Source organism: Pan paniscus, chromosome 13 (genome assembly GCF_029289425.2).
Source record: "Pan paniscus chromosome 13, NHGRI_mPanPan1-v2.0_pri, whole genome shotgun sequence".
Lineage (NCBI taxonomy): Eukaryota > Metazoa > Chordata > Mammalia > Primates > Hominidae > Pan > Pan paniscus.
This window is the reverse complement of record NC_073262.2, coordinates 35411139-35423468: the sequence shown is the minus strand read 5'-3', so window position 1 is coordinate 35423468 and position 12330 is coordinate 35411139. Positions and strand designations below refer to the sequence as shown.

The 12330-nt window shown below is 34.0% G+C and overlaps 1 non-coding gene across 1 annotated transcript; it reads left to right on the top strand.

Moving 5' to 3' along the window:
- The first annotated feature begins 11938 nt into the window (after positions 1 to 11938).
- On the top strand, positions 11939 to 12070 carry LOC112439158 (small nucleolar RNA SNORA72). Its single transcript, XR_003027457.1, has one exon. It is a non-coding gene; the product is annotated as a small nucleolar RNA SNORA72 (small nucleolar RNA).
- Positions 12071 to 12330: the final 260 nt, after the last annotated feature.

The following is a 12330-nucleotide window of genomic DNA, read 5'->3' as shown; positions in this document are numbered from 1 at the left end:
CAAATACACTCTTGGACCAAAGCACAATAAAAATAGAAGTCAACACAATGAAAATTGCTCAAAACTATACATTTACATGGAAATTAAACAACATGCTCTGAATTACTTTTTGGTAAATAATGAAATTAAGGCAGAAATCAAGAAATTAACTGAAACTAATGAGAACAAAGATACAACATACCAGAATCTCTGGAACATAGCTAAGGCAGCATTAAGAGGAAAATTCATAGCACTAAATGCCCACATAAAAAGTTAGAAAGATGGCAAATTAACAACCTAACTTCACAACTGATAGAATTAGAGAAGCAAGAACAAATCAACCCCAAAGCTCCAGAAGATGAGAAATAACAAAAGTCAGAGCTGAGCTGAAGAAAAATGAGACACAAAAAAACATTCAAAAGATCAAAAAATCCAGGTGTTGGTTTTTTCAAAAAATTAATAAAATAGGCCACTGGCTAGACTAATTAAGAAGGAAACAGATAAGATCCAAATGAACACAATTAGAAATGACAAAGGGAATGTTAGTACTCACTGCAGAGAAATAAAAACAACCATCAGAAACTACTATGAACATTTCTAGACACACAAACTAGAAAACCTGGAAGAGATGGGTAAATTCCTGGACACATACACCCTCCCAAGACTAAGCCAAGAAGAAATTGATTCCCTGAACAGACTAATACTGAGCTTTGAAATTGAATCAGTAATAAATAGCCTACCAACAAAAAAGCCCAGGACCTGAAGGATTCACAGTCAAATTCTAACAGATGTACAAAGAAGAGTTGGTACCATTCCATGAAAGCTATTTCAAAAAATTGAGAAGGAGGGACTTCTCTGAGTCCTTCAACTCATTCTCTGAGGCCAGCAGCATCTTAATAGCAAAACCCGGCAGAGATACAACAACAACAACAACAACAAAAACTTCAGGCCAATATTCTTGAGGAACATGAATGCAAAAATCCTCAACAAAATACTTGTAAACCATATTTGTCAGTACATAAAAAGTGAATTCACCATGATCAAGCAGGCTTTATAACCTGTGATGCAGGTTTGGTTGAACATATGAAAATAAATAAATGTGACCTATCACATGAATGGAACTAAAGACAAAAACCACATGATCATCTCAATAGATGCAGAAAAGGCTTTTGATAAAATTCAATATCCTTTTATGTTAAAAACTCTCAATAAGCTATGTGTTAAAGGAATATACCTCAAAATAATAAGAACCACTTATGACAAACCCACAGCCAACATTATACTAAACTGGTAAAAGCTGGAAGCATTGCCCTTGAAAACCAGCACAAGACAAGGATTCCCTCTCTAGCAACTTCTATTCAACAAAGTATTGGAAGTCCTAGCCATAGCAATCAGGCAAGAGAAAAAAAATAAAGGACATCCAAACAGGATGGGAGGAAGTCAAACTATCTCTGTTTGCAGACGACATGATTCTATATCTAGAAAACCCCATAGTCTCAGCCAAAAACCTCTTTTAGCTAATAACTTCAGTAAAGTTGTAGAGTACAAAATCAATGTACAAAAATTACTAGCATTCCTATACACCAAAAACAACCAAACCGAGAGCGAAATCTGAAAGGCAATCCCATTCATAATTGACACACATGCACACACACACACACACACACACCTAGTAATACAGCTAACCAGGGAGGTGAAAGATCTCTACAATAAGAACTACAAAACACAGCTCAAAGAAATAAGAGAAGACACAAACAAGTGAAAAAACATTCCATGTTTATGGATAGGAAGAATCAATATCATTAAAGTGTCTATACTTCCCAAAGCAATTACAAATTCAATGCTATTCCTATGAAACTACCAACAACATTATTTACAGAACTAGAAAAAATTACTTTAAAATTTATATGGATTCAAAAGCAAGCCTGAATAGCCAAGGCAATCCTAAGCAAAAAGAACAAAGCTGGAGGCATCACACTAACTGACTTTATATTACAAGGCTACAGTGACTAAAACAGCATGGTACTGGTACAAAAACAGAAATATAGACCAATGGAACAGAATAGAGAGCCCAGGAATAAGACTGCACATACACAACTATCTGATATTTGACAAAGCTAACAAAGACAAACAATGGGAAAAATACTCCCTATTCAATAAATGGTGTTAGAAAAATTGGATAGCCATATGCAGAAGATTGAAGCTGGATCCCTTCCTTATGCCATATACAAAAATCAACACAAGATGGCTTAAAGACTTAAACTTAAAACCCAAAACTATAAAAACCCTGGAAGACAACCCAGGCAATACCATCCTGGACATAGGAATAGGCAAAGATTTCATGACAAAGACACCAAAAACAATTACAACAAAAGCAAACATTGACAAATGGGATCTAATTAAACTAAATAGCCTTTGCATATCAAAAGAAACTATCAACAGAGTACATAAACAACCTACAGAATTAGAGAAAATATTTGCAAACTATGCATCTGACAAAGATCTAATATCCAGCATCTATCAGGAACTTAAACAAATTTACAAGAGAAAAACAACTCATAAAAAAGTGGTCAAAGGACATGAACAGATGCTTCTCAAAAGAAGAAATACATGGGGCCAACAATCATAGGAAGAAAAGCTCAATATCACTGATCATTAGAGAAATGCTAATCAAACCCACAATGAGATACCTATCTCACACCAGTCAGAATGGCTATAATTTAAAAAGTCAAAAAATTGCAGATGCTGGCAAGATTGCAGAGGAAAGGGAACCCTTATACACTGTTGCTGGGAGTGTAAATTATTTCAACTATTATGGAAGACAGTATGGCGATTCCTCAAAGTGCTAAAAGCAAACTAAGATTTGACCCAGCAATCCCATTACTGGGTATACCCAGAGGAACATAAAGTATTCTACCATAAAGAAACAAGAATGTGAATGTTCACTGTAGCACTGTTCACAATATGGAATCAACCAAAATGCCCATCAATGGAAGGACATGGAATCAACCTAAATGCCCATCAGTGCCAGACTGGATAAAGAAAATATGGTACATACAAACCATGTAGTATTATACAGCCATAAAAGAATGAGATTGTGTCTTTTATGGGAACATGGATGGAGCCAGAGGCTATCACCCTTAGCAAATTAATGGAGGAACAGAAAACCAAATATCACATGTTCTCACATAAAGTGGAAGCTAAGTGATAAGAACTTATGCACACAAAGAGGAAAGCAACAGACACTGGGGTCTACTTGGAATGGGGAGGGTAGAAGGAGGGAGAGGAGCAAAAGAGATAACTAATAGGTACTGAGCTCAATACCTGGGTGATATAATAATATGTACAACAAACCCCCATGGCATGTGTTTATCTATGTAACGAACCTCCACATGTACCCCCAAACCTAAAATTAAAAATTAAAACAAAGAAAATACAATAGTTTTCCAAAAGCTTGTGTCATTTTACACTCTGACTAGCAAACACTCTATGAGACATTCTAAAAGATATGTATTGATATGTCCATAATGACTGATTTAGCTAAACATCTTTTCACATGCTTATATCTGTGTATCTTCTTTGGTAAAGTGCACCAATACATTGCAGACCTTTTGTGGGTTGTTTGCTTCCCTATTGGGTTTGAAGACATTTTGATATAATCTTGATATAAGTACTTCATCAAAAATATTATTTACAAATGCTTATTTTTTTCCATCCTATGTCTCCATTTAATTATCTTAGCAGAAATTTTTGAAGATTAAAAAGTATTAATTTTGATAAAGTCTAATTTACATTTTTTTTTCTTTTGCGGGTCATGGTTTTGGTGTCATATCTAAAAAATCTTGAGTTCTGTAAATAAAGAGCTTAAAAGTCACCATTCCATCCTAATAGTAAGCAAAAAGCTGAACAAACTGAAAAATAAAAAAAAATCTTAGATCCATAAGAGAAGTCAGATCACAGGGCAAACCACTGTCCTTAAAACTGGAGAAACTGACAGGGGGATATAGGGAATCACAACATATCAGAGCAAAAACTTCCATGGGAACCAGTGTCAAGGTAATAAAACCTAAACTGTATTTGACATTGCTGGAGGCTAGGTGTGGACAAGTATGAGAATTAAAAACTCCAGAGGGACGTAGTCATAGGGGGACCCCACACTTTCATGAGTTTACCCTCCAGGAGTTTACTCAGGTTCTCACAGTAAATATTGGGAAAAAATCCCTACAGACAGAAATAAAGAATATGTTATTGGAAACTGGAGAAAAGGCAATCCTTGTTATAAACTGACAAAAACCTTGGCTAAATTGTGTTTTGTGGAAGGCAAAAGGTATGAGCAATGAATTGGGTATTTGGCTGAACAAATTTCTAAGCAAAGTGCTTAAAGTGTGTCCTGGGCCCTTTTCAATTCTTACAATAAAATGTAAGAAAAGAGAAATGATTAAAGGCCAAACTTTTAATCAAAAAGGAAGCAGGACTTAAAAATTTGGAAAATTCTCAGCCTACTCATGTTGCAAGGAATGATAAAATATGTTCAGGAGAGAATAGAGGTAGAGACAAGTGATTTTCATAAGATTAGTCTGGATTTGCTATTTCAACAGAAGCCAGGGGCTACTCATCTAGACAATAGAGGAATAATCCTGAGGGCATTTTGTAAATTACTGGAGTTACCACCTCCTATCATAGGTCCAGAGTGCAAGGAACTGGAGGTCGAAGCCATTTCAAGGCTCTACTCCATGAATTTTAGCACAGTGTTCCTTGGCTGCCCTAGGTGTGACTCCAGTGGTTTCAGGTGCAGTGTGGACTGAATTGGCTACCTCTCCAGAGGGCACAAATACTTAACGTTGGCAGTGTCCACTGTGTGCCATCTCATCTTCCCCAGAGCATAGAGTGCATGAACTGTTGAGATGTGGCTATCTCCATCTAGATTTTGAAGGACAAGGCTGCCTGGATCCTGGTGCCCAACCCCTATCCTGTATTTCCAGAAAACATGACATTGAGTAAAAAAAGATTATTTTTGATCCTTAATATTTAATTTTGTTTGCCCTGTTTGGTTTCAGACTTGCTTGGGACTTGTTACATCTGTCATCTTTCCTATTGCTCCCTTTTGGAATCAGAATGTGTATCCTAAGCCTGTACCAACACTGTACTTTGGAAGAACATAACCTGTTTATTTTATAAGCTCACAACTAGAGAGTGTCACCCATATCTAGTTTAGATAGTATTTTCACGTAACTTTGGACTTCAGACTTGAGTTGATGTTGGAACATGTTAAGACTTCTGAGGCTATTGGGATGGAATGATGTGTTTTACAAGCAAGAAGGACATAAATTTTGTGGATCTGCGGTAGAATGGTATGATCTGAATATTTGTGTCCCCCCCCAAATTTTATATGTTGAAAATCTAATCATCAATGTGATGGTATTCAAAGATGGGGCTAATTCAAAGATTGGATTATGAGAGTAGTGCTTTCATTAATGGAACCAGTACCCTTATAAAAGAAACACCAGAAAGCTATCTTTCCCCTGTCAATACACACAGTGTATTGAACACAGGGAGAAGCTATCTATGAAAAGCTATCTACGTCCCTCGTCAGACACCAAAATTTTGGCAGCTTGGTCTTAGACTTTCCATTCTCTGCACCTATGGAAAATGAGTTCCTTTTGTTTATAAGCTACACAGGTTATATAATTTTGTTATAGCAGCCTGAACTTACTAAAACTCTTCCAAAACAGAAAGCACCAGGTCCAGATAAGTTCACCAGTGAATTCTACCATACATTCAAGGAAGAAATTTATCAATTAAAAAAAAAGGATCTCTTTAAGAATATAGAAGCAAAGAGAATACTTCTTAACTCATTCTATTAGTCCAGCATCATGCTGATATTAAAACCAGACAAATGCATTACAATAATTAAAGGGTTTAATTACTTTCACAAGCATAGTTGCAAAAATCCTCAACAAAATACTAGCAAACAAAGTCCAACATTGTATGAAAACAATTGTACACCAAAACCAAGAGGGAATTTTCTCAGGAATGCACAGCTAATTCAACTTTTAAAAATAAATTAACATAATTCGTCACATAATCAGGCTGAAAAAGAAAAGTCACATGATTATATCAATAGATGCAGAAAAGGCATTTCACAAAATCCATTTATGATAAAAATCTCCCTGCAAAATACAATGCTGGGAAACTTCACCAACTTGATCTAAAATATTTATTTAAATAACGATAGCTAACATAATTCTAAAGTGTGAGAAAATAGCTTCTTTTTTATTGAGATTGAGAACAAGGCAAAGACTCCAGTATGGTCAAGATGCCATTTCTTTCCAGTTTGATCTTCAGATCCAATGCAGTCTCAATCAAAATGTCAAACAGTTATTATTTTTTGTAGCTATTAGCAAATTGATTCTAGAGTTCATATAAAGAGGCACAAGATCCAGAATAGCTGAAACACTATTGAAGAAGAACAACAAATTTGAAGAACTGACACTACTCAAGTTTAAGATTTACTATAAAACTATAATAAGAGAAACAGTGTGGTATTGGCAAAAAAAATCTACAAATAGGATAGAGAGCTCAGAAATAGATCCACATAAATATAATCAACTGATCTTTTAAAAAGAAGCAAAAAAAATACAATGGAGAAAAAATTGTCTCTGTAATAAATGGTATGAGAACAACTGGACATTCACATGGAAAAAAATGAATTTAGACACAAAACTTAGGCTCTTCACAAAAGTTAACTGAAAATGGATCATAAACCTAAATTTAAAATGCAACACTATAAAACTCTTACAAAATAACAGAAGAGAAGATCTTGATGACCTTGGGTTTGGCAATGAGATTTCAGTTATGAAATTAAAGGCACAATCCCTGAAGAAAGTCAAACTCTCTCTCTTTGCACACTCTATACCTAGAAAACCCCATAGACTCTACCAAAAGGCTGCTAGAACTGCAAAACAACTTCAGTAAAGTTTCAGGAAACAAAGTCAATGTACAAAAATCAGTAGCATTTCTATACATCAGAAATCTCCAAGCTGATAGCCAAATCAGGAATGCAATCCCATTTACAATAGCCAAAAAAAGAATAAAATACCTTTAAATACAACTCACCAAGGAGGTGAAAGACCTCTACAGTAAGAATTACAAAACACTGCTGAAAGAAGTAACAGATGACAAAAACAGATAGAAGAACATTTCATGCTCATGGATGGAAAGAATCAATATTGTTAAAATGGTCATACTGCTCAAAGAAATTTACAGATTCAATGCTATTCCAATCAAATTATCAACATTATTTTTCACAGAATTGAGAAAAGCTATTCTAAAATTCATATAGAACCAAAAAAGAACCAGAATAACCAAAGCAATCCTGAGCAAAAAGAACAAAGCCAGAGATATCACACTATCTGACTTCAAACTATACTACAGGGCTACAGCAACCAAAACAGCATAAATCTGGTACAAAAACAGACACAGAGATCAATGAAACAGGATAGAGAACCCAGAAATAAAGCTGTACATCTACAACCACCTGATCTTTGACAAAGTCAACAATAACAAACAATAGGGAAAGGACACCCTATTCAAAACATGGTGCTGGGATAACTGGCTAGCCATATACAGAAGAATGAAACTGGACCCCTTACTTTCACCAAATACAAAAATTAACTCAAGATGGATTAAAGACTTAAATGAAAGACCAAGAACAGATGGTGGCAAGGTTACAGAGGTAAAGGAACACGTACACTGCTGGTGGAAATTTAAATTAGCTTAGCCACTGTGGAAAGCCCTTTAAAGATTTCTCAAAGAACTTAAAAATTATCATTTTATCCAGCAATTTTACTACTGCATATATACCCAAAGAAAAATAAATTGTTCTACCAAAAAGACACATGCACTAATATGTTCATTGCAACATTATTCACAATAGCAAAAAGAGATTCAACTGAAGTACCCATCAATGATGGACTGAATAAAGAAAATGTGAAATATACATACATACACACACACACACGCGTGCGCACGCACACACACGCACACACTAAGCAGCCATAAAAAAAGACCAAAATTATTTTCTTTGCAGAAATATGAATGCAGCTGGAGGCCATTATCCTAAGCAAACTAATGCAGATATGGAAAACCAAATACCACGTTCTCACTCACAAGTGGGAGCTAAACATTGAGTACACATGGACACAAAGATGGAAACAATATACACTGGGGACTGCTTGAGAAGCGAGAATGGGAAGCGGGTATGGGTTGGAAGGCTACCTATGGGGTACTATGCTCACTAGCTGTGTAATGAGATCACTTGTACACCAAGCCCTAGCAACATACAGTTTACCCTTGTAACAAATCTGCATGTGTTCCTCTGGATCCTAAAAGTAGAAGAAAAAAATTAAGAAAAAAAAAAACAAATAATAGATAAGTTGGACTTAACTATAGTTAATTTTATTTCCCATGCATGAAATGCTCTCAAGAGAGTGAACAGACAAGCCCCATACTGGGGGAAAATATTTGAAAAAGACATAGTTGATAAAGGACTATTATTCAAAATATACAAAGAGCACTTAAACTTCAACATAAGAAAACAAAACAAAACAAAACTTAAAAATAGGCCAAATACTTAACAGACCTTACCAAACAAGATATGCAGATGGAAAATAAGCATATGAAAACATGCTCCACATCAAATATCATAAGGGAAATGCAAATTAAAACAATGAGATACCACTACATACTTATTAGAATGGCCAAATTCAAAGCACTGACAACACCAAATGCTGATGAGGATGTGAAGTGACAGGACTCTAATTTATTACTGTTAGAAATGGAAAATGGTACAGTCACTTTGAGAGGTAGTTTGATGTTTTGTTTTCTTTTTAAATATAACTAAGCATACTTTTATAATAGGATTCAGCAATCATGCTTCCAAAGGAGTTGGAATTTACCCAAAAGAGTAAAAATCTTATGTGCACAGGTGTTTACATCATCATTAATCATAATTGCCAAAACTTGGAAGGAACCGCAATGTCCCTATTTAGTTCAATGGATAAATAATCTGTGATACATCCAGAAAATGGAACATTATTCTACAATAAAAGAAATGGGTTATCAAACCATGAAAAGACATGACAATTACTTAAATGCGTGCTACTATATGAAATAAGGCGACCTAAAAAGGCTACGTACTGTAGAATTCCAACTATATGACATTGTTGAAAAGGCAAATGTATAGAGACAGTAAAATGATCAGTGGTTGCCAAGGCATACAGAGGAGGGAGGGATGAATAGGCAGAGTATGGAAGATTATTAGGGCTGTGAAACTACCACAATAATACTATAATTATGGATTTTTATCGTTATACATTTGTCCAAACTCATAGAACAAACAACAGCAAGAGTGAACCTTCATATAAACTATGGACTTTGCGTGATAATGATGTGTCAATGTAGGTTTATCAGTTGTAACTAATGTATCACTTTGGTGCGGGATGGTCATAATGGGAGAGGCTAGGAATGTGTAGGGGCAGGAAGTATATGAGAAATCCCTGTACCTTCCTCTCAATTTTGCTGTGAACCTAAAACTACTCTACACAACAACAACAAAACCTTTTAAAAAAAGACATAGAACATCTCATCACCATATACATATTTTTGCACTCCTTTTCAATACATGCCACCACTACTACCCTCATCCTTGCTTGCCTAGAGGTAATCTCTATTCTGATTTCTATAAACTTTAATTAGTTTATGTTGTTGTTGAACTTTATATAAATGAAATCATATACTGCAAAAAGAAGATGCTTGCCTAATCCATAGTTACAAAAATTTTCTCATATGATACCTTTCAGAAGTTTTACTTTAGTTTTACAATTTAGATCTTTGGTTTATTTTGAATTAATTTTTGCATTGTGCAAGTTATGAAACATTTGTTTTATTATTGCTGTATGTGAATATCTAATTGTTTTATTTGTTGAAAAGTTTATCCTTTCTTTACTGAATTGATTTAGCATTTTTCTTGAATGCTAAACAATTGACTATGCATGAGTCTACTTCTTGTCATATAATTTTATTCTATTGACCTATTTTTGTGTCTCTTAATGCAGTACTATATTTATTACCACAGTTTCATAATAGCAGGTCTTGAAATCAGATGGTATAAGTTCTCTAATTTGTTTCTTCTTTTTTCAGTATATTTTGACTATTGACATCTTAACAATATTACAGTTTTTGATTCAGGAACCTGGCATAACTCACCAATAATTTTAGTATTCCTTAATTTCTCTTAGTAATATTTTTGTACATTAGTGGTTGCTTTAGTGTTTATAATATATGTATTTAATTCAACACAATCTATTTTCAGTTGATATTATACTATTTCACATATAAGAACCTAACAACTAAATATTTCTATTTTTCCTCTCAGCCTTTGTGTTATTGTCATACAATTTATTTCACATATGTTATAAACACCACAATATATTGTAAAAAATTATTTACACTGTCAGTTATCTTTCAAAGGCACTAAAATAATAATAAAAAGAAACTTTTTTGTATTTACCCACATACCTACCATTTCCAGTGTTCTTTAATCCTTTTGTGGATCCAGATTTCCATCTGGTGTCATTTTCCTTCTCTCTGAAGGACTTTCTTAATATTTGCTTGTTTTAGACATCTGATGGTGATGAATTATTTAAGATTTTATATATATTTTGAAAGTCTATTTCATCTTGGTTTTCAAGGATGATTTTATTAGGTATAGAATTTTGGATCCACAGGTTTCTTTTATTTTTTCATGTTTTGTTTTATTTTGTCTCCCCTTTTTATACTTTAAAGATATTGTTCTACTGTTTTCTGGATAGTCTTTTCTCCCAAAAGAAATCCGCTGTCATTATTTTCATTGTCTTCTGTATTTTCTGTGTCTTTTTTGTCTAGTCGCTATTAAGGCTGGCCTGCTTTCTTTTTCTTTCTCTCTCTCTTTCTCCTTTCTTTTCTTTTGTTTCCTATCTCTTTTTTCATCTATCTATATATCTATATATCTTTTTTCACCTATCATTACTAATTAGAGTGATTTTTTTTTTTGGCTATGGCTTTCTAAACTGTATAAGTATTCTTAATTAAAATCTTAACTCCTTTTAATTTAAGCCAATGATTGCATGTATTTTTCCCCAAAGTCTTAACCAAAGCAGGAAAAAAAAAAAAAAAACTATTTAAATTTGCTGTCTTATTTGTTTGTTTGTTTTACTGGCGTGTGTGTATGTGCGTGTGTGTGTATGTGCGTGTGTGTGTGTGTGTGTGTGTGTGTGTGTGTATTTCTAGCCTGTGTTTGTACTGGAGATGTAGTAGCTTAAAGGTGTTGGATGTATGTGAGGATTCTGTCGGTCCACCACGACCTTTTCCTCCTTTCTCCAGGTGATGATTAATACTCACAGTTTTGGATTTCTGGTATCATCATATATCTTAGAACAGATGTGGCTTCAGTTCTTGCTTATCACTTTGGTGTCAGCTTTCTTTTTGTTTTGGCCCTCTTTGGATTTTCCTTTAGCCTCTTGAGAGCTCTCCTATGCATTTAAAGATATAGTTTATCCAGCATTCCTAGGTGTTTAATACTGCATAGTTTTTCAGAACATCAAGGCTGTCATATTGCCAGAACAATTCTAAGTGACAGTTTTAAAGATATCATTTACATTATTCACTTCAGTGTAATTGTTATTATTTTTATCATGAATCTAAAGAACAAAAATTGTCTAGAACTTATCCTGGTTATAAACTCTTCTTCACAAAGCATTAGTGAAATTGATGTATCTTAATTTAGGTGATACCAAATAATTATTTTTATTGATATTCTTTCCCACCAATTGAATTAAGCATTTCTTCTGACATTAGTATCCTATCTTGTATCAATAAATGTTTAGTTGTTTTTCTAACATTCAAAGAGTTATCATATTTTCTTTGAATATTCTCTGTGTTCTGATTATGTGAGAGCCAGGACAGGCTAAACATTTGCTACATTAAGACCATGCATGTGTACCCAGATGTAGCCCATTCCCTAGCTCTGGTCTTATAAATGCTGGTGATAAACCAGACAAAAGAAAAAATGAGTTATCATATTTTTAAAATGTTTCTTGTGATGACATGCAATATCTTAGATAAAAAATAAAATAACAAATAATGAATGTCTGTCTTAGCAACATGTTAAAATGAATGTTTAAGACACAGTTGATACTAATTAAGAAATTAGGAAGTTAATTGCTCAGAATAATATTGGTTATCCTAGAAAATACATTTTCAACAGAAGCCAAATTTGGCAATACCAATTTTGAAGTATTCACTGGACATGAC